General features: G+C 40.4%; 1 protein-coding gene across 8 annotated transcripts in view; it reads left to right on the forward strand.

Annotated features, from left to right (window-relative positions):
• MAPK10 (mitogen-activated protein kinase 10) overlaps positions 1 to 22393 on the forward strand; it is a 258639-nt gene that overhangs the window by 96930 nt on the left and 139316 nt on the right. Inside the window, exon 1 of one of the 8 annotated variants that reach the window (XM_034771496.1) lies at positions 5957 to 5975. The exons of 6 other annotated variants lie outside the window; for them this stretch is intronic. The gene's annotated coding sequence lies outside the window, so the exon portion shown is untranslated. Of the gene's footprint in view, positions 1 to 5956; positions 5976 to 22393 lie in introns of those variants that run through there. One more of the 8 variants, XM_034771500.1, reaches the window with a different exon arrangement.

The following is a 22393-nucleotide window of genomic DNA, read 5'->3' on the forward strand; positions in this document are numbered from 1 at the left end:
AGGGTGGTGTTAGTGGGATGAAGAAGAGTGGACTAGACCTATGTGTTGCCTTGATTTGTTGCTTGAAAAGAAGTACTTCTCTGGGGAAGATATTGCTTAGACCACACTCAGAGCCCTGCATCCGGCGGCATGGGTCACTGTAATTTAATAAAGATATCATTGTCCTTCAGGGATTACAGTTAGAGCAATGGGAATGAGCCTTTGTTGAGTCTGAAGTCAAGAAAGATGTTAGGGGGTGTTTTGTATCATTGGAAAATAGGAAGTCCCTCCTTCAGCATGGTAGGACTCTAATGGGAAACACTGGTAGAATTCCCTAGAAAAGCTGTTAAAATAAAGATTTAAACGTACCATTCACTTTAACATGGGGAGAAAAAAGCGAGGCAACTCTAAAATGATAATAAACAAAAAGTACATTTAGTGGCACTGAAGGTTGTTGTAGGATACATCTCATACCCCAAAACCTTAAAAGAATGGAATCAGGAAAGACTCGTGCACTCCTTTCCACCCTCATATAGTCTACAACACTGCCAATAACACATCACTTATGCTTTTATATAAATTTTTCTCAACAAATCAGCACATCTCACTGTCACATATTCCAAGCATTTGGGAAATTATTCTGCATGAACGCTGCTGAGGTCACTGTCAAGGTTTTGCATTAGAGCACAAGTTTGATGACGCTGGGGTGTATACTGCCTTTGGGTATCTGTTGGAAGCATAAGCGAAAACCTTATGAAGCCTTATGGAGCAAAAACCAGTTTACTACATCACTGCTTCAGCTTGTTCCCACTTATGAGGGGAGGAATAGCTCAGTGGTTTGAGCATTGGTCTGCTAAACCCAGGGTTGTGAGCTCAATCCTTGAGGGAGCTATTTAGGGATCTGGGGTAAAAAAAAATCTGTCTGGAGATTGGTCCTGCTTTGAGCAGGGGGTTGGACTAGATGACCTCCTGAGGTCCCTTCTAACCCTCATATTCTAGGATTTGTGGAGTCAATGGCTTGGTCATATAAAAATATAATAGCCTCATGCTTTAGTATGCTAGATTCCCTAGCGTGACAGTGCTGTTGTCAGGTCACTGGGGTTTTAAATGCCTCTGTGATGCTGACAGACCAGGTGCCAGCTCATTCCAAGGCCCTGAACACTGACAAGTACATAGCTGGAAACCAGTGCTATGTTTTAATATTGTTAGAATAAATGTTAGGTTTATAAGAATGTGTTTAATGTTTAGACTTTCTGAAACATTTGCAGGATGCTGCATGTGTTAATCTCACTTATCACATTTGTACCCTAGAATCTATTTTTTCACTCAATCTTCTGCTTTAGTTGATTCCATTTAGCTTTTTACTGAATCCAAATCTTTTATTGGCTTATAAACATGACCTACAGGAATTGTAAAGGATCTCCTAAACATTTTGTACAATCCTTTAATCTTAATAGATCTTTTATAACCCACACTACTTCACGGTTCCTATAGGGCATAGTAGTTGTGAAGCTGGTCTTGCACTAGCCCACTTTACAGTAATTTTATTGGATTAAATCTGCAGAATACTGAGGATGCTGTCAACTAGTGTTTGGGTATTGCTCTATATGAACCTCGCTGCATAGCCCTTGAGTGATAACATTGCCTAACTGATAAATACAGTAATAGTTCAAAACAAAATTGGTCAGAATTTAATAGAAAAGGAACTTAAGTGCCTCAGGTTGTATCTCCAAAAGGTTCTGAGCTTCTCAAACCCTCATATGCTTTGTCTTAAATCGTTGTTCAGTATATCAGCTGGTTTTCCTCAATGTTTATACATAGTAACTAGGGTTCATTTTAAACAATTTTTTGCAAGTGGGACATAATGTCCCATTGAGAAGAAGCTGTAAGTCTGAAAGTAAGGAGCAATGCCCACAATGTGATGAGGCAAACAAATTATATGAAAAGCTAAAACTTGTCAGATTTAACCAGTTCCTGCTAACATGTTAAAATGTTTTTCAGCCACAATAAATAATGAAACATGATTTTGGCCTCTGTTTTGTTTTCCCCACCATATCCCGTTTGAGAATGAGAACTAGCTTGGTTAGTAATAGGTTCTCCTGTTTTTCTTGGCCTTCTGGTGTTGAAATGCAGTAAATATTTTGTTGTGAACAGGCCCTTGCATTTGGAGATCATTAACACTACATAGAGAGATCTGATTAATGTCAGACTTGAGAGCAAATGCCCCTGCGATAGCCTTCAGTGAAAATGGGTGCTGTAAAGGGGTGGCAGGCTTGCTTCAATAAACTTGGGAAATGTCTCTGTGAAATGTATGTGCTAGTCTCTCTGAAACGTCAGCTCCCTTACAGTCTTGTGACCGCCCTGAACCATAACTGTTTTAGCTTTTCCTCTTCCACTTCACTCTACTATCAACCAAGGTCTATTATGGTGGTGATCAGATGCTCTCTGGAGCAAAGGGATGACTAGAATGGGTCTGCTGGTATGCATATGGCTGAATCTTCTCCTGATCAAAACGATGTCTGCCCACCATCTCTAGGGTCCAACTTGCCTCCTTTCTGGGGCTCATCTTTTTTAATGAAAGACAAAGTTTTCCAAACCTGGGGGCTTAACATTAAGACCCTAAATTTATTTTTAAGCACCTCAATGAAAGCATCCTGTTTTGTTTTGTTTTTCAAAGGGCTGAGCACCTGCAGTTCTCACTGACTTCATGGGGATTTGTGGATGTTCACCACCTGTGAAAATTAATCACATTCTTTGAGGTGCCTTAACATGGATTTAGGAGCCTGCATTTAGGCACACAGGTTTGGTCATAGAAACTAATAATAATGCGCAATATTGAATTTCAACCCAAACTTTTGTCCCAGGTTCAGCTATTGCTAGGGTTTCTCCTGTACAAGGGATTACTCTTTCCCAGACCCTAAATCCTTCATCTGGAAAGGTCGCCATTGCTTACTTATAATCAAAGTGGTTTTAATGCACTACACATGCCACAGTGAGTTAGCAGAGTCAATCAATATTTCATCAGTATCTCCCAGCAGAGTTCCAACTCTAGCTAACAGGGTAAGCCAACAAAAAAAGTCCCATAAAGGGGAGTTATAGAGATACATATTAGTGGGGCAATATTTGTTTATTATTGTGGAATTTCTATTTAGGGGAAAATATAACAATTTAATTGCATGTGCACTTTGCATAACGCTATTGTAATGCTCTCGGAATATAGTTGGAGTAAACTGGCATAGCTCCATTGACATTGATGGACTTAATGCTGATATATAATGTACATGTGACTTTATATTTATCTCCACTGAAATACAGCCAGAACTAGTCAGGAAACCACTGAGTATGGAAATCTCTCTCTGTGGCTGGTTTAATGTGCCTTTCTCCTGTGAGAAATGGAGGAGTCAGGCTTGCTTTGACAAGCAGTTTGAATATCTAATTCCTAACTATGAATACTGGGAATTTCATTTATTCAACATTTGCTTCAGCCTGTGGAAGCATAAACCCTATCTTTGCTAACAGTGAGGGTAGAGCTTCCATTTTCAGACCTTTGTTGGGTGTTTGTCAGGATTAATGATTTAATAACTAGTTCCCCCAAACTAGTCTGATGCAGAACAAATGCTTATTTATAACTACTTGGGTATTGCCACATGAGTCTAGTATATGAAGTGAAAGGGCTGTTCAATGCACTAGATGTGTCACCTTCAAAATCATCACTGTGGACAATACAGCCCCATTCTGCTATGATAAAGAGGCTATCAAAGTGGGTTAAACTGTGAGCTTTACTGAAAGAACAAAGTTAATCACAGACTCATGCCCCCTCCCATGTCCAATAGAATATTTATTTATTGTAGAAACAACCTCAGAACTTTTATGGCAAACTGACCCATTTATCATGAGAAGGGATGCATGGCCCCTCTCCACCCGGAGTATTCATCAAGGTAATTCTGTGACCCCCCCATCACAAGAGTATTTGAACACCTCACAATGTCCTTACAGTGTCCTTGTGAGGTGGGGGGAAAGAATCACTGCAAATGGCAAAATGAGGAACAGAGAGATTAAGTGATTTGCTCAGAATCACAGAGCTAGATGTTAATCTGAGAGCTACTGCATTTTAAACCAAGGCTTAACCACAGGACCATCCTTCCTCCAAAGAGGGATTGGATATTTATATGGATAGGAGTAGCAAGAGTTGTTAGAGTAAATGCTTTAAAAAAAGAGAGAGATTGAAATTTTCATCTCTGTTTTTATCCAATGTTTCAGCATTTTAAACCAGTTTCCATTAGAGATTAGAGGAAACTTCCCAGAGGCAGATTATCCCACATACGTCTACTGCAGGGTTTCTTGCGTTTCTTCTCGAGCATCTGATGCTGGCCACTGTCATGGACAGGATGTTGGACAATCTGATCTAGTATGGCAATTCTAGTGCTCCCGCTTTAAACAAATGAACCTGCATCTGATTTTTAACCCTTTCTTAAATGTTGGGATACCTAGCATCTCTGCAAGAAGTCTTCACCACCCACTCACCAAATGCTGATGCTTGTGGGGACAGGATATGATCACTAGAGAAAAATTAGCCACGCGAGCTGGTAGTTATACTTCACTGACAGGCATTAGTGACACGACTATTGTCAGATGCATGCAGAAGTTTGTCATGTAGTATTCCTCTTCTGCCCTTTTAGTGCAGGGGAATAGGTGGCCAACTGTCCAAGAAAAAAGTAAGCAACAAATGTCAGGTAACAACTTGATCTGTGAGATAATAGTACTGTTTATTTACCAGCTGAAGAATGAATGAAGCATGCAAGTGCCACACAGTCAATAAATCCAACACAGTAAAAACATAGACTGTCAGGTCAAAAATACTCTGCCTTTCACTGGGTACACAGGAAAAACATCTCTAGGGTTTTTATAAGGTTACTTTATATAATAAAGGTATTCTGGGAAAATGAGTCAGTGCTGCCTACACATTATTTCACCTCTAGCCCTGACACTCTCCTGGCTCTCCCTGAAGTGACTTATTGCCCTTCTAATTTGACCTGATTTGAATAATTTGATTCATGTGTTCACTGAAAATTCACATAAAGGGCATTGTGCTCCCCTCTGCTGAGAGGCCTGGCGTTTTAGATGAGGTGGGGAAAAAAAACGCCAAAAAAAGGAAAGGAGACACGAGACATTTCTGCAACAGGCTCCCCCATCCATCTGGGAGACTGTGAAAGACTCTGTTACCTCTGTGTCCCAGGGCTTTGCAGCTCAGGTGGAACAGAGTGGTAGAGAATAGCTGCTCGCTGCAGCATGCTAACTGGGTAGATGTCAGGGAGGATATTTGTGCAGAAGTTAATGCCGCTTCCAGTTTCTATACCAGATGTGCTGCTGTGTTGGAAAATGGGATTTAGGTAGATGGAAGAGGCAATGGCAGCATAACTCCTAAGGTAGCAATGCTAAAAGGATAAGGCTCTCTTTAGGGATGGAGCTTTCTCTCTCTGTGCCGTCTTAGTGCTGGATAACTAGATAACTACATCAAATGCTTCCCGTGTTGTACAGCTGATACAAGTAGGATATCAGTGTCCTGAGGGAATAAAAAAAAAACCCTGTTTCTCTTGGATACTTTCCCACTATCTGGAATGAGCCTTAAGGAGCTAAATAGGGTGTGTGAAATATACCTGAAATCATGGGACAAATGACCAATCAAGGAGTAGGTGACATTTATTCTCAATGCAGTAATGAACATTGCCAATAAACACTATGAAAAACAATGGAAAGTTGGGTGGGGGGATGTTATTTGGAGCTGTCAGATCAAGAGAATTATGAGGTACTGTTTCCTTATGTTTGATAAGAGTATCCTCTGGAAGATGCAGCTGCAGTCTACTCTGCTATGGGCCAAATCCTAGTTCTTACAGAAATGAATAAAAAAAATGACCATTGACTTAAATGAGACCAGGATTCGACCTTTTGTGTGTATAGACCCATGTTGGGAACAGATCACAGTAACTCCAAATGCAGTAGGTGTTCAAAATAATACTTGGTACAGTATGTATAAAGGAACTTATATTGGTATTTGTATAATATAGATCATATGGGGCACTTAATTAGTAGTGTTACAGATTACATGACCAAATTCACTCTATAAATGGGCACAACTCCATTGAACTCCTATGCCAGTGGCTAATTTAGCCTGAGGTATATTGATTTATATGTTTTTGAAACCTTAAGTGGTCTGACTTCTAGCTTGGCTTTCTAATCTGTGTAAAATAAATTAAGGAGTTACTGTTTGATGGAAGTTGCAGCAGTGTAAAGCAAGAATGAAGTCATGGCATTTGTCCAGATTTCAATCTTCCTTAGTAAAGCCAGAATCTGACCCAAAATGGTAGGGAACAGATAAAACTGAATGTATGAGAGAGAGATCAGACGTTACTCATCCTTTGTTCTTCACAGGGTGGTTTGCTCTTCTAGGATTGTTTGTGTGGGAGGCACAGCATGCTCACTGGCTGTTATGATGAGGATGTGCAGGTTGTTGTTGATACTTTGCCTTTTGCATTGACAGACAAGGGTCTTTAAAGGGGCTATTTGTTCTTTCTTTAGTTCATGCTTTAAATCAAACTCTGCGTGCAATGCAGCCATTAGTGCACGGAAGAGGCCTTGGGAAGATAAATACAGTACTGTAGCCTACAGTGCATATTTTGCACAGCCCTCTGTTAGAATGTATTTCAGCAGCCCATAGGAGCAATTAATAGGAGCTAATAGGAGCAGTCTGCAAAGATCCTGGTTGCTAGGGGTGTTGCCTAGTGTTTAGTGCTACCATCTGAGCCACTGAGAGCTGGCCTGCTGCTTCTTGCAAAATCATTTCCATTTCACTCAGAAAAGATTTTTCCCTCTCTGCTTTTTAAAGTGTTCTCTAGAACTGGTCAGATTGGCAAGGCACAACTGAAAGCCAGGGTCCAAAATGTCCAGAAACAAAAGGGAGATAGAGGGCAAGTCACGTACATCAACCTCATCTGTTTGTTGCAATGGCTACCAAGGAGATACCAAAGAGAAGATAGTAATACAAATAATACATTGAAATGCCGTCCAGGGCAAATGTATCTTTATCAAGGAAAAAGAAAAGCAAACCCCACATCTGTGGAAATGAAAAAGTAATTAATTTGTCCATGATCTGGGAGGGCAGAGAATTGCATTTTGGCTTGCATGTTAAGTAATGTACATACAAATTTGTATAGGGAACCTCAGTTCGGTCTATATAGATACTTCTGGTTCTGATAGACTGGTGAATGTTAGCTTCCTTGTGTTTTTAAAATAAGAGAGATGAGAAATTCTGCTAAATTTGAAGTGAACTTTGCTGCTGCTGTTATTTATTTATACTACAATTGTATCAAGGAGCTTCACTCATGGACCAGGACTCCATTGTGCTGGGTGCTGTACAAATACAGAACCAAGACATGGCAACAAATTGAGTAGATGACAGTGTACATCTTTAAGTTGGTTGAACTTGGTGACTGGTGGGTCTTAGACTACATATATCAATGTAGGTGCATTGTGTGTGTGTGTATCATATATATACACACCCATACAATGTGTATGCACCTGCATTGATATATGCTGTCTAATACCACATCGGTGATAGCGATAGCCATTTGATAATTGCAGACCATACAGTACAGTGCATTTATCAGGTATCTTTGTCTCACCTGCATTTGACCATTCCCGTAGCATCTACTTAAACATTCCAACCCCCCTGAACAGCTTCTAACACCACAATAAAAAAAACAAAAAAACTTGCCACAAAAATGTTTCCATCTTTTTCCAAATATGGAATTTTCCCATTCCCTAATCCCCTTCCCCCCCACCCCAAAAATTGCATTGATCTGCGGTACAGGATGAAAAGTATTGAGTCCAGGACCACTGACATGTTTAGGGAATGACATCTTGTTTGTTTACCTGGACTCCTCAGTACCTCTGGATACCTTAGTAGCCATGGCTGCTCCTTATTTAATCTTGGGCTGGCTACACCCAAAGGAGACCACATTCATCCAGCTCTATCAAATTTGCACTTGACCATACTTGTCACATTCAGGCTTGATTATTTTAATGTAGGGCTGTCAAGCAATTAAAAAAATTAATCACGATTAATCATTTTGTTAAACAATAATAGAATATCATTTATTTAAATATTTTTCTACATTTCCAAAATGCATTGATTTCAGTTACAACACAGAATACAAAGTTGACAGTGCTCACTTTATATTTATTTTTTATTACAAATATTTACACTGTAAAAAATAAATAGTATTTTTCAATTCACCTGATACAAGTACTGTAGTGCAATTTCTTTATCATGAAAATTGAACTTACAATTGTAGTTATGTACAAAAAAAACTGCACTCAAAAATAAAACAATGTAAAACTTTGGAGCCTACAAGTTCACTCAGTCCTACTTCTTGCTCAGCCAATCGCTCAGACAAACAAGTTTGTTTATATTTGCAGGAGATAATGCTGCCTACTTCTTATTTACAATGTCACCTGAAAGTGAGAACAGGCGTTTGCATGGCACTTTTGTAGCCGGCGTCGCAAGATATTTACGTGCCACATGTGCTAAAGATTCATATGTCCCTTCATGCTTCGCCGACCATTCCAGAGGACGTGCATCCATGCTGATGACGGGTTCTGCTCGATAACGATCCAAAGCAGAGTGGACCAACGCATGTTCATTTTCATCATCTGAGTCTGATGCCACCAAGAATGTTGATTTTCTTTTTTGGTGGTTCGGGTTCTGTAGTTTCCACATCGGACTGTTGCTCTTTTAAGACTTCTGAAAACATGCTCTACACCTCATCCCTCTCAGATTTTGGAAGGCACTTCACATTCTTAAACCTTGGGTTGAGTGCTGTAGCTATTTTTAGAACTCTCACATTGGTACCTTCTTTGCGTTTTTGTCAGATCTGCAGTGAAAGTGTTCTTAAAACAAACGTACTGGATCGTCATCCGAGACTGCTATAACATGAAATATATGGCAGAATGCAGGTAAAACAGAGCAGGAGACATACAGTTCTCCCCCAAGGAGTTCAGTCACAAATTCAGTTAATGCATTATTTTTTTAGTGAGCATCATCGGCATGGAAGCATATTCTCTGGAATGGTGGCCAAAGCATGAAGGGGCATACTAATGTTTAGCATACCTGGCACGTAAATACCTAGCAATGCCATGGTGTCTTGCGAACACCTGTTCTCATTTTTAGTTGACATTTTAAATAAGAAGCGGGTAGCATTATCTCCCGTAAATGTAAACAAACATGTTTGTCTTAGTAATTGGCTGAACAAGAAGTAGGACTGAATGGATTTATAGGATCTCTGAAATTTTACATTTTGTTTTTGAGTGCAGTTATGTAACACAAAATCTGCCTTTCTAAGTTGCACTTTCATGATAAACAGATTGCACTACAGTAGTTGTATGAGGTGAATTGAAAAATATTATTTCTTTTGTTTATCATTTTTACAATACAAATATTTGTAATAAAAATAATATAAAGTGAGCACTATACATTCTGTGTTGTAAATTGAAATCAAATATTTGAAAATGTAGAAAAACATCAAAAATATTTAATACATTTCAATTGGTATTTAATCGTTTAGCAATGCAATTAAAACTGCAATTAATTGCGATTAATTTTTTTGAGTTAATTACGTGAGTTAACTGCGATTAATTGACAGCCCTATTTTAATGCACTGTATCTAAAGCTGAAATTGCTGACCTTGAAAAGGCTCCAATTCATTCAAAAGATAACAGCTGGCTTACTCAGCAACCATCGAGAGCATGTCGCTCCTCTGCTTTGCTCTTTTCACTGGCTTTCCATTATGAATTTGGTGAGATTGAATGTTTTAGGCCTCCTCTTCAAAGCTCTGATCATACTGTCCCACGTTATCGATGGGATTGCCTCATCACACATGACCACGAACTTCCATGACAGCCGTGTTCCAATGCTATAAGAGAGAGACTCATGCACAGGATACAGAGCTTATTGGTCACTGGTCTTCAGCTTTGGAGCTTGCTTTGAGGAGAGATGAGAATGGCCCCAAATACAGCATCTTCAAAGAAAATCTAAAACCCACATATTGACCTAACCTTCCCCCAATAAAGCCATGTATTTATATACAAAAACAAATTCCTGTCACAAAAATGAAAATCACTTCAGAATGGGGAGAACGATACAGAGACCTTCTTATGTTCATTGTAATACATTTGTGAGTGTCTCAGATGCCACAAAGATGGGGAAGATTATAAGAACCTTGACAGACAGGAATATGAGGAGAGTCAGGGCAGAGGGAATCACTAATCCCCAAAGATTTCTTGCCATAGTTTTTAACTAGCTCTAAAGGTGAAATGTCGGGGGATAGAAAGTTGACATTTGGCAATGAATAAACCTTCATTTATGAAAAGTGCTTTTCAGTGTTATGGGCAAAGCTGGTTTTGATTTGATTAACTTATGAACCTTTGAAAACTCATGTTCCATGAATGAACATGCTATTTGGAATAACGAAAGCACTACGCTTGGAAAGGGCACTGAGGAAAGTCACATTCTGTATGCATGCTTGACTATCTTAGCTGCACACCTTACAATACACTCACGGGCTAAGGTTGTGCATGCAACTTTACCTTCAGGATATATTGACTTTTGAGTGCTTAGCTGTGCAGTCTTAGGCCCTGTTTCTGCAAAGTCTTTTGCCTGTGCTTAACATTATGTGCATGAGTAGTCCCATTGAGGACTTTGCACATGCAAGTATTCCCATTAAAGTTAGGCATGTGTGGAGGTATTTGCAGGTTCAGGGCCTTGATGCTTTTGTGGTATAGTTTTCTGTATTGTGTATACGCAGGATACATTTAAAAATATTATTTAGATTGTAAGCTCTTCAGGATAGGGATTGGAAATGGTCTACTCTGTGTTTGCCCAATGTCTAACACAATGGGGCCCCATTATTGGTTGATCCTTAGGTTAATAAACATGATTGTTGTTAATTATAATATAAAAGTCTATGTACTAAGAATATACAATTTTTTGCATATATTTCAGAAAAAGTGTTTATCAGTTGTGGAAAAATTTCATAAGTTGCCCATTTTGTTTTTTACTTTGTCAGAATCAGACACCTGGTGCAATTAGTGACATTGTCTGAGCTGGAACAAGGCAGGCTTGGCATCCTTTGCACTAACTAGTTGAGCCATCATTTTACATACCACCAGCCAAATGAATGTGTAGGAACATATAGTTGGTCTCCATATGGTAGGTGGAGGAGGAGGAGAATATGAGACAACTCTGGTTGCATCACAATTAGCAAAAGTTTCAGCTGGTATTTGTAGTGCAATGTATTTATGGCATCATTCAGTACATGTTGTGATGCCAAATCCCCAATATCACTCATGGATCACTTCCCTCGGTCTCTGCACATGGTGCTCTGTCAGCTTGACATCACTCTTTATGTAAGTCATTACTGATTGGCTGTTTTCTGACTTGTTCTAGCTGTGCTAACCTATTAAAAAGAGCCTCTGTTGTTTCACTGGTCTGTCACTGTCAGAGAGGACCAAAGGGTGGTTGGCATAAATGAGGTGATTCATTACTGCCACTGGGCAGAACAGAAGACTTATTTTGTATATTAAAATACAATGTAGATATGACTATTTGGTGCCAGCAACTGGAAAGAAATAGCATTTTCTAGTGGATTTGGTGAGAGGGGGTGCTGGAGAAATAGAGATTACCAAAGCCAGAGAAGGGGAGATTAAAGGCCCAGAATGCATGGATGAGGAAAGGAAGTCTGGGGAGACTGGGATAGTTGGATGCAAATTGTAGCAGAAAGCAGGAGATGTAGGGACTGGCATGTGTGAGGAAGCAGGAATATAAAGCAGCTGAGCTTGGATCATCCAGTTCTTTTAGGGGAGCAAAATCCTCCCTGTCTATGCAGAATAGGAATGCTTCCTCTGTGACATTGTCTGTCACTCACTGGGGCCCTGAAGATGTCCCTCTCAAGGGGATCTACACAGGATGAGTTCCATAGTGTTGTTCCACAGCAGGAGGGGTTTGTAGTAAGGTTCCAGCTGCAGTGCCTGGCACCATCTATCGTTCAATCTGGGCATATCTGTGCAGATGTCCCATCAGGAGTTAGAGCAACATTAGCTTCTGGGCAGGTCCCTCTGTGGCTGCTGCAGAGATATTTGATGAACGGCCTGGGCAGATCTGTGCCTGCCTTTCTCCTCTAGATATGTGAAGTCAGGAGGCTTTGTCCCCTGTTGACTTCATGGCTCCTCAAATGCCTCCCAGTTGTGTTCACATGTGCATGCATGTTTCACACCAGTCTGCAGCACATAGGAGCAGAGACTGCATTGCATGGGGAACAGTAAGTGCTGCCCAAGAAAAGGAGTCAAAATACCTCCTAATCCCTGTCTAACCCCCAAATAATCAATTATGTTTATTTTAAAGGCTTTGTTTTAAGAATCTCATCAAAATATGTGAGAAAATTGTCTGCATGTAAAAAAGAAATACAGGCTGTTTACAAGCTTGATTCGATCGCCTGATTGACTGCAAGCATCACAGCATCTATTTTACATACTGCATGGACAAGATCAAGGCACAATACATGATTGCGTAAGCCTGATTTCAACTTACATTCATCTGGCAACATCTGCTATTGAATGACTCATGATTTTACCTCTCATCCCATCACTTATGAAGAGTGGCTTACTGTAAGACATCTGTTCTTCTCTCCCCACACATGTGCACGTGCACTTGAATTAGATTCTCAGCCAGTGCAAATTAGCATAGTTCCATGGTGCTGCAAAAGACAACTTACATAGGGCTACAATACGTCCAGATTTTCCCGGACATGTCCGGCTTTTTGGTGCTCAAATCCCCGTCCGGGGGGAATTGCCAAAAAGCCGAACGTGTCCGGGAAAATGCCAGCATCCCTGCCCTGGTCCCCTGCTTACCTGAGTGGCTCCGGGGCTGCAGGCGGATTTGCTGCTGCAGCGGCGGCTGCTGCTGCTCCCCCCAGACACCTCAGCTCTGTGTAGCTGAAGAGCGGAGCTGCCCGAGTGCTACTGGCTTCACGGTTTGCCGGGGAGCCCCCAGACCTCCAGACCCTGCGCCCTGGGCCGGGCGCTTCCCCAGTGCAGCCGGAGCCCAGGAGGGGAAGTGCCCGGCCAGGGGCGCAGGGTCTGGAGGTCTGGGGGCTGCCTGGCAAACCGTGAAGCCGGTAGCACTGGGGCAGCTTGGCTCTTCAGCTACACAGAGCTGAGGTGTCTGGGGGAGCTGCAGCCGCCGCCGACACAGAGGAATCCGCCTGTTTGGCTGGGGCCGGGGCGGGGAAGGAGCGGAGTTGGGGTGGGGCCGGGGGCGGGGCCAGGGCCCTGTGGAGTGTCCTCTTTTTAAAAACCTTTAATATCGTAACCCTAACTTACACCAACTGAGTATGTGACCCTACAGCAGAAGTGCATGTACACATTCAGTCTCTATGTAAACAGGAAATTTATTTCTAACAATCCTTACAGAATGTGGCACCTGATCAGTTCACCCCAGAACCAAGCCATTTTAAAGAAGCACGTAGAGATAAAAGGAGGGGATGGTTGGGGGTAGGCAACCATGAAGTGATATTTACATTGTGAGACCTGTGCTTTTAAGGATAGTGCATGGATGACAGGAGAGGCCATGTTGGGGAAGCAGCTGATCTCCCCTTCCTGGGGCTCTGCAGTGTAGGCTTTCTTGGAACAGACTTGTGGTGATATAACAGAGTGTATTTGAGTCTACTAAATTCAAACCCACCTCATTCAGATTTAGTCCTCTGCTTGTATTATTCGATGAACTTTACACACAGGTTGACTATCTAATTTATCTAATCTGTTCATTTTGCCTGTCCTATTTACAAAAGCTATGGCACTTAGTCTAACATCGAGATAGTAACCACTGCCATCTGGAATGGTGTATAACTTGTCAAAGCAATACATGTGGACAATCTGTTGTAGGGCTGGACAATGCTGAATGTGATAACAGTCCCAGGGGTCGACAGAATGGGAGGATTGAGTTTTTTTTATTTTGGGTGCGTTGTGCAACCTGAAAGGTTGGGTAGGATAGAGTTGGGATCAGGTTTTCTGCTACATCAGCTACAAGGAAATATGCTACTGGAATGTTCCTTTTTGCTGTTCCAGTGAATATACTTCATCTAAATTATATAGCGTGGGATCCAGTCAAGTGGGTGAACAGAATAAAGACAGATGGCAATGGATTAACTCTGACTTTTTTATTGCAGCCATAAAACTATGAAACTGAGACTAGGGGGCCAGATTCATCAAAAGGAGAGAGGGGAGACATTTTTCCTGTTTCTCAATTGTACATAATAGGTGGCACTTATTGATTAAGTATCTGCTTTGCATTTGATTGAATCATTCTAGTTATAATTGAGGACCACTTGTTTATATTTCTAGAAAGCTAGGAAAGGGATAGAGGCCTGTCATTGGTTTGAATCTGCCTAATGGAAATAATAAATGTATGTTTGTTTGTTTTTTTTTTGTTTTTTTTTTACCATTTGATGTGTCTCATTGGTCAATTTGCAATGAGTTCGATGGTCCAGTAAAGTTCCTAGTGGACAGGCATCCATAACCTAAACAATAACACTGTTTGGCAGCACTTAGCATCCTCAATGTCAGTCTCAGCAGGGAACCTGGGATTTCAGGGGCATGGAGAATGATGATCACCTTCAGACACTACCCCCAGGATGAGGCATAGTGGTGGAGCCTGTTCACTAGGAACTGAAGCTGCTCTGTGAAGTCCGTGTGGCACCTCTCAGAAGCATTGGATCGATACTGACATTTTAATGTAACAAAGGAGAAAGGAAGGCATATGCAGAGTAGATAAAATTTGATGTTCAAAAGGTAAATGGAAGAGTAAGCCTGAGTGTTTGACTTCAACTTACCAATATTTGTTAGCCAGATTTCAGATCTCCGGCAAACAGCTCACTGCAACTCTGGTTACTATTTGTTGCAGGTCTTTTGCAGCAATATCGTTGAATCCCTTGAGATGAGACATTCAGGACTGCACTAAACTGAATTTTTCATCAGTGTGCCTTATACTGTTTTAATAAGCTGTGGCCTCACAGATCTCTGTCTCAGAACTGTTAACCTGCCAGTCATCTCAGGGCAAATAAAAACCTTTATTAGTAACTGGAATTCAGACCAAATCTTTACAACTGGAGAACTTTATTACCCTGATACAACAAATATTTGTGAAAATGCTGATTGGCATTTGTAAAAGTTGTATCTAGGATGATTTTGATTAAAGATAGACTATTCGGATGAAAACAGTCAGAGTATTGTAAAAATGCTCTCAAGAAGGTCAGGTTTATTTAGCTGACATGGTGTTTGGTTATCCAAGCTCAATAGTACTTCGTTCTTATTAAAAGAAATTGGTACAGCATAGGTTTATTTAGTAGTAGTGGGCTTAGTATTAGGTAAACCTCATTGAAACTGGTGAGTGTAACAGCTGCCCTTCATTTAGCATAAATGTAAGAAACAATGGAGGCCTTAAACCAAAACACAAGCACATAGAGTGACAGGGAAGTGACTGGAAGTCAGATACAACCTGAATGAGCACACGGAGCATGGTGAAGTCTAGAGATAGCGAGGTTTTGTGCCAAGTGCTGGCTGAAAGGGGCTTGCAGCTGTGAGCAAAAAAAATTATCTCCTGCCTAAGTTCTGTCTAAGCTGTGTGGCTATGCAGGAGGGAGAGGCACCTCTCCCCCAGCCCCAGGCTGCTGCAGCGAGAGAGGGTAGGGGGAAGTTCTCTCTCCCTGCTGCAGCCCCAGGGCAGCCTGCACCCCAAACCCCTCATCCCTGGCCTCACCCCAGAGCCCTCACCCCCAGCCAGAGCCCTCACCCCCCCCACATGCTAATCCTCTGCCCCAGCCCTGAGCCCCCTCCCACACTCTGAACCCTTCAATCTCACCCCCACCACACATCCATATTGGTGCACATAACAAAATTCATTCCGCACATGGACATAAAAAATTAGAGGGAAGATTGTCTCCTGCTATGGAGAGGCTGATGCAGAAGCCAGATGGTGGAGTAGAGGAGGAAAGGAAAAATGGATTCTTTTAGCCGCATTTAAGACTTTTAAGTACTGAAAATGTTGATTGCTGTTAAAGGCCTCACCTTCTCTCCACTCCACTTGTTCACTAAACCCCATATCCAGCTCTAGCTATTATTTTTCCCGCCACGCTTGCTAAAGTTTGCAGGAAGTGAACCTTGTTTCAGTGAGCCTCATAAGGCCTATTGAGCAGGGTTGCCCTCCTGTAGACCTTATGTGCCTGTGATGACGTAGCTGGATTCCTTAGCTGAACATTTCCGGACTTTTTAATATTTCAATTTTTTTGAGGAGTTGACGCTTCTTAACTCTTCCTTGATGTTTTTTTTTGTTTAGGAATTGGACACAGTTTACAATCAAATCCATCAATTGTCTGATATGTTTTTATTTTGATAGTGTGTTTTCCAATGGGTAGACTGGGGGTCAAGATGCTTGGGTTTTATCTCTGGCACTGCCAATGAATTGCTTTGGACATGTCATTTAATTTCCCTGTGAATTGGTTCCGTGATCTATAAAATGGGTATACTCATTTTTCACAAGAGTGTTGTGAGGATCAATGTTTGTAAAGCAATTTGAGCTTGTTGAGCGGAAGCTGATATAGAAGTGTGAAGTATTACTTGTAATCCATTACTTTTCTTCAGCGTAGCTGACACTGTGATTTTTTGGGGGATGGTTAAGAGATATTTAATGAGTCAATTTTCATCCCCTTAGACAGCCATAGAACCTGCTTCCTATAACTGACTTTGCTGACAAAATGGAAAAATGACAGTAGCCTGGGAAATACAGCAGCTATACACATTATTACAATGGTTTACACCGGGGGTAGGCAACCTATGGCACGCATGCCAGAGGCGGCACACAAGCTGATTTTCAGTGGCACTCACACTGCCTGGGTCCGGGTCCTGGTCTCTAGTCTGGGGGGCTCGCATTTTAATTTAATTTTAAATGAAGCTTCTTAAACATTTAAAAAACCTTAGTTACTTTATGTACAACTATAATTAAGTTGTCTATTATAGACTTATAGAAAGAGACTGTGTAAAAACTTTAAAATGTATTACTGGCACGCGAAACCTTAAATTAGAGTGAATAAATGAAGACTCGGCACACCACTTCTGAAAGGTTGCCTACCCCTGGCTTACACTATGGAATTTATATCCTGGTCTCCTTCTGAGACTGGAGGGAAATGGGGATAAGATAAAGAAATGTCCTCTTCAATTTCCAACTTCTTCCTGGACACCATGTCATTTCTGCCTGATGCAGCATTGTGACATTCATTCCACATATAAATAGGTTATAATATCACTTTAAAAAGGAGGTGAAGGAATCAATCAACACTCCCCCAGTTGCAGTACTCCTACCAAGTGAGGCCAGGTAAATCGGATTTAAATTGATTTGTCTTGCATGCAGCTTCTATAATAGTTTGAAATTACATCAGTACATGTTTAGGGACAGCCACATCAGACTCTCTGGATATTCGTTCTTGTTTAGTAAATACAGGCATGTTTGAAGCCTAACACCTAGTTTAATATAGAAAATGAAACAGCAGGGCTGCCTCCTTTTTCTCATATGCGGCCTTTCTATGTAGCTTTGAAGGTGAATGGAGGTGATGAATAACCCATGCAATCTTGTAGTGTTAGCAACTCATCCTGCCGTCCAGGAATTGATTTCAGTCAGCTACTCTCAAACCACAGTGAGCAGTGAAGAGATCCTAGAGAGAGCAACTCTGCATGATTGTCTACTCTAACTACTGGACATAGTAGCATAGGAAGGGGCAAGCTTTCATAAAGTGCTTTATAACAAGCACTGCAGGCTTGCAGATCAAAGATAATGAACCAATCATGTTGGGATTTGCGAGAAGCCAACATCTGATTTGATTTTTCTCTCTTATTGTTGGTTCTTTAACTTGTGTTTAACAGCAAAACAGAGCTGTTATTTATATCACAGTAGCATTCTACGATTCCCATCAGGGTTTGCAGCCCCATTGTGCTGGGCTGTGTATACACATGCACACATAACCAAGAGAGCCACTGCCCCAAAGAGCTTACAATGTAAGTGTAAAATGAGCGGTGATGGAGAGAGCACAAGGTTTCGATCAGTGTTACAAGTAGTGGTGACAACACCCTAGTTACCTAGCCAGTCAGGTAAGCCAGCTAAGTACAATTTATCACATGGTTCCACATGTCTGTGTAATTAGGAGTAATAATAGTAATCACCAGGTGATGAATGCTCTTACTCAAGTATCAGAAGGGTAGCCGTGTTAGTCTGAATCTGTAAAAAGCAACAGAGGGTCCTGTGGCACCTTTAAGTCTTAAAGGTGCCACAGGACCCTCTGTTGCTCTTACTCAAGTTACCTTGGGATTTTAATTTTAACCCACTGTTTTGCTGTTCATAACTACATAAAAATTATCATGGGACTGACTTGTTCTATACTTGATCTCAGTCCAAAGAAAAAAAAATTGTAAAGTTGAACTAATTATTTTCATTCATTTTTGAGAAAAGCTTTTAAGTTGATAGATATTTTATGCATTTAAAAAGTAAGACACTACTTTGCTCAAAAATCACTCAACTTCAAAAATATGAGAGCCTCATTTTCAGCCTGATACCATGCCCTTTGAAGTATCTCAATTGGGCAACGGATCAGACACTTGAAGACCTGCAGATTAGTTCATTTTAAATGTGTGACAATATAAAATTCAAAATAAAACACACATTTTTTAGTCATCTACATGATTTGTTTTTGTGTGTGTGTGTGTGAGAGAGAGAGAGAGAGAGAGAGAGAGATTAGACCACAGGCAAACATGTCTTTTATAAATACACCTCTACCTCAATATAACACTGTCCTCGGGAGCCAAAAAATCTTACCGCGCTATAGGTGAAACCGCGTTATATCAAACTTGCTTTGATCCACCGGAGTGGGCAGCCCCGCCCCCCAGCACTGCTTTACCACGTTATATCCGAATTCGTGTTATATCGGGTTGCGTTATATTGGGGTAGAGGTGTAGTAGAAATCATGTCTTGAAGTTCTCATTGAATTGTTCTGTTGTTCATGTCTGAGTATTTCTTCACTTAACGTATATAGTGTTAAAGCCCTTTCTTTTTGGAAGTGATTACTGCACTGTAGGAAATGACTCAAACAGCTTTTCTTCTGGCATAGCATTTGTCTTTTTCTGTTTCTAATACTGTTTCCATGTGATCCTGTTTGGCTGGGGGCTTTCCTAAAATTGCCTAGTACATAAGCCTTTCCCCAGAGAAATGGATTTGATATTTGCTGCCCTAATAAGAAGAACAATAGTGAATTTATTCATAGGCTTAAGAAAGGTGTTTGATGGAATATGTTATTTCAAATACCTTCCCTCACCATGGGACCAAAGTGAATTCTGTTAAACTATTCAGTCAATGGTGTAGGCAATGTTATTCTGTGGGTAAAATGTTAATGGTGCTTGTGGCCCTCAGTAGCATACCACTACCTGATTTCCTGAGTCAAAAATTATACTTTCCTTTGGAAGAAGGAAACAATTATAGTGCTTACTGTGTAAAGATCAAGCTGCAGCCATTTAGTAAGTCATTGCTGGTTTGTTCATTCTGCTACATTATATAGCCAATGTACTGGAAAGCTCTCAGACATTCACTTGCAAAGTCGCTTTTTGATTATCCAGTAAATAACTTTTTACTTCATCTTTCCATGGGATGTCCACACAAATCTAAGGTATGCCTGGCAATGCTAATTGAATGCTTGAACCTGTGAGATACTGAATGCTTCCTCAAGTCAGTGGCTATTCATACCGATTCAGAACTACCGGTAATTTTCCACCTGAAATGTCCCATTCCACAGGAAATTCTAAGTTCTCATTCCTGACCAGCTCTGTTAATGGCTAATATGCATTAGTTTAATTGTTGGTTCTGTTAGGTTAATTGTACATATACTGGTCATCGTGGTAATGTGGGATTTTTTTTCTGGAGGATGCTTTCTAAGAAAAAAAGCTGTAAAGTAAAGGTCACAGTTTCATTGTGTGGAGGAGAGGAAAAATAAGAACACACAATAAAGTGAGTGAGCATAGAATTAGTTCAGATTGTGCCTAGTTTGCCCAGTCAGGGAGCTTTATAGTTGCAGTTTTGCTGCAAAAATACTCTCAACCAAATCCCGAAAGTTTAATCTTGGCTGCTTGTGCTGCCCATTGAGATGAAAGAGACGAGAAAATTAGAGTAATTGCTTACATGATGTCAAGTACAGTTTAATTTATTGCACTCTTGTTGTATATGTTGATTGGCTGCTGTGGAGAGGGGGAAAGAGCTAAGCATAATACATTCTGCCACTATAAGCAAGTGAACACTTCAGAAAACGAAATTTCCCATTATCTCTTCTACCCTGAAAGAGTGCATTTACTAGTGCTTTGTTAGCTGGGGTATTTTTTATACCTTGTGGGCATAGGCTCTTGTTGAGGTTGATGTGCAGCTCCCATTGGGAAATCTGGGAAGCATTGTGCCTCAGGGAAGCACAGTGCCTCCCAGAGCATCTGGGAATGCTCTGCATCACACTTTAAGAGCACTCCCTTCTGCCAATGACCAGATCTGCTCTCTGTTCAGCTACACTTCTGTCTATAGACATGAAGTTAGGATTATCTCTTATGATTATTTATGACTTTTATAATGACATACATAGTACTTTACAAAATACATCCTGTGTTTAGTCCAAAGGAGTTGTGTTTATTCAGTGTAGACTCAATATAAGACTATAGGGACTTAGTGTCAGCAGAATGAACCAGTCAGTCTGCTGTGGAAGGCTAGACAAAAGGAACTATTTGAATTTGGAGCTGGAGGGCACTAGGCACCTGGAAAGTGGAGAGGATCTTAGGTACCATTATGAAAAAGAGTGAGTGGGCAAAGAGGAAGAAAAGCCTATTAGGGAGAGAGATTTGGACATACATTACCTCTCTACATGTGAGCTATTCTAAAATAAGACATGGGCAAGTTCACACATGGAGAGTCTTAAAAACATATTTGTATTTACTATTCAAGTGAAAAGTGGGATTGGATTTTGTTCCAAGGTATTGGATGGGAACATACTGAATCTGCTACCAGTAACAAATTACCTTGTACCATGTTTTGGTACAGGTACTTCAAATGTCCAAATTCCAACCCTTTAATTAGACATAAAAAGTCAGGGAGCCGAATTCTCCGGTATGCTCAAGCTGCTTAATGCTGCTTCAATTCTTCACTTTCTTCATTATTCAAAGGGGGCAGAGCTGGCTCCTGCTCCAGCCTCCCTCTACCCTGGTACCGGGGTATGTCAGGTGAGAAAGAGGTGAGGCAGGTATGACATTGCTCTACTGATCCCCAACTGGCAGAAGGTCCCTTAGGGACCTGGCATCAGTGTGTAAGTTATTGCTCCCCCATGGCCAGTGGAGAATCAGAGATAAAAATCAAAGCTTTTTTTTTTAAAAAATCAGATTTTTTAATTTAAATTGTATTTTTTTGATAAAATGCTTTTTGAGGAAAAAACCTATCTAAAGATAGTTTTAATTAAGATTCATTATCACTCGAAGATATCTCATCATGGAATAGGCATTATACATTCTAATTCTATAGTATGAGACAATGTATTCATGTAATGTTTAAGAAAAGTTTTGTAAATGAGTTCCCATAGTTCATGGATTAGGGACCCAATCTTATGGGGTTCCAGGGGCTTCTGTATAGTTTATTTAGGTTAATCTTTCTATCTACCCAATGGGACTCAGTGCTCAGTCGAGAAGATACCATCAGAGATGCTTAGTTTTGCAGTTTTCAAAATGTGGATTTGTGTCTCCAGAGATAACATGCTTGTTAACAGCAAAAATGTTTTTAAATAAATAATATATAGACGTGAGAAATAGTTAAATAAAACAATTTAAATATCTGTCTGGTGATGTTCTCCTCCTAATATAGCATGGCAAGAAAATCCTCCAAATATTAATGATTAACCTGTTGAATTGGAGATAGTTCACCTCCCAATGACTTCATAAATATCTGTTTCAATTACCTTTGGTAAATGAAATAACAAAACAATCATTCATTTTCTGATATAGCTGTAAAACTAATCTGAAAAGTTTTTAAAATAAATCACTTAAAATGTATAGTATGTATCTTCTAAAAATGAAACCTACATCTATCTCTGAGTTGTGAAGAATGTGTATTAAGGTTATAACAACCAAAAAGAATGCACTTTTATGTAGAAATCCATGATTAAATTGAGTCTTCCCGACTAGTGATTTAAATCAATTTGATTTAAATCAAATCCACCCTGTGGCTCCCTGATGGTTACTTGTTTCTTCT

Source organism: Trachemys scripta, chromosome 5 (genome assembly GCF_013100865.1).
Source record: "Trachemys scripta elegans isolate TJP31775 chromosome 5, CAS_Tse_1.0, whole genome shotgun sequence".
NCBI lineage: Eukaryota > Metazoa > Chordata > Testudines > Emydidae > Trachemys > Trachemys scripta.